General features: G+C 35.9%; 1 long non-coding RNA gene across 1 annotated transcript in view; it reads right to left on the bottom strand.

Annotated features, from left to right (window-relative positions):
- Positions 1–28: 28 nt before the first annotated feature.
- Positions 29–1,391, bottom strand: part of LOC107752794 (uncharacterized) — a 1,864-nt gene continuing 501 nt past the window's right edge. The window contains exon 2 of the long non-coding RNA XR_001641388.1: positions 29–792. This is a non-coding gene — a long non-coding RNA (uncharacterized LOC107752794). The remainder of the gene's footprint in view (positions 793–1,391) is intronic.

Here is a 1,391-nt window from a genome sequence, read left to right as displayed (position 1 = left end):
GGTTTAATAATATATTTACTGTTTTTCCACTTGATTTTGGCCTGTTTAGTGTTCCCTTTGCTTTTATTTTATGGAAATCGAAATCATCCATTGAAATTTAAACCATTTGTAAGACGACTTGGGGCATATTTGATTTGATTTGTTTAGTAATGCGGTGTTAAAAGTGAAACTGTTTGGTTAGCAGTACCCCACTAGCTTGCAGACCAATTCTGACACAATCTGTGGGACAGTTCGGTAATATGGTTTTGATGGTCACGTATAAACGACCCACTCTAGAAATTAGTTTCACATAAGGCATGTTATGAATGATAGAAACCAGGAACGAGTATCTTGATTCTGACTGCTAGTGGTGAATTTGTGTTGGTGGCAAATAACATTGCTTGTGTATGTCCAGAACACTGGAATGGGAATCAGTTGACCATATGCACGGAGCCCTATTTAGAACTTCCGGATAAAGATAAGCTAGCTCGTAATCTTCCGGTGAAGCTCATTTTATATGTGCTATATATAGGTAGAGACTCTCACAGAAACCTCTCCTGCCTCATTCTTATCAGAAACTGAGAAACAAAATAACTGCAACCCCGTAAATAATGATAGCGGAATTAACATACAGTTTCATGGTATTAAAGAGCATATAATTTTATATGCAGAGTCTGGTAATCCCAGGAAAGTACCCTGACAGGTAACTGTACATTTAAATGCTGACAAATAAACACTATGGTAACTGTTTAGGCAGTTAGGCTAATCTCTTAAACAACATTGTAATGGTGTTCTTGATAATCAATATCTTACCTTCATAGATTGGCTGCAGCTGCCATTTCAACTCCCTAGTTTTTTTCACGTCTTGCTTTTTGATTTATTATAAAATAAATATGGCACTGAAGTATAAAGTATAGCAAGTGCAGGAAGTCACAAAGTCACTTGTCATTTAAAAAAATAAATAAGGCCAGACAGCAGCCTATAATGCTAAATTATTTAAATACCTATATAGTTAAATACAAATTAAATAAGCTGGTATAACAATTAAATAATGCATTCAATATTTTGAAATGTTTAGATTTAATTTAATAACTACATCGTTTAAGTTTTATCCAACACAGACTTGTTGCTGCTGTAGTTTTGTTAGTCTGAATTACTTAATGCACAGCTCTATTTTGACATCGGCTGGTCAGATGATTCATTCCGTTGCCACTGTCAACCATAGCAATGACTCGCGGCATGATTTAACGGATTCACTCGCATAAATTTAACATTCGCGTTTGTCATTCCTGAAACGTTATGCGTGGACGTTTGGTCCTCTTAGACAAACAGAACTTTTCTTCAAATTGTGAATGGATTATGTAGAGAAACCGAGCAAAGGGCGCTCCCCTTACGGCACAGTACAGTTGATC

The sequence above is a fragment of the Sinocyclocheilus rhinocerous genome, unplaced genomic scaffold (genome assembly GCF_001515625.1).
Source record: "Sinocyclocheilus rhinocerous isolate Xijiao unplaced genomic scaffold, SAMN03320098_v1.1 scaffold61, whole genome shotgun sequence".
Taxonomy (NCBI): domain Eukaryota; kingdom Metazoa; phylum Chordata; class Actinopteri; order Cypriniformes; family Cyprinidae; genus Sinocyclocheilus; species Sinocyclocheilus rhinocerous.
Note: the sequence above shows the minus strand (reverse complement) of the source record. Positions and strands in the feature narration are given on the sequence as shown.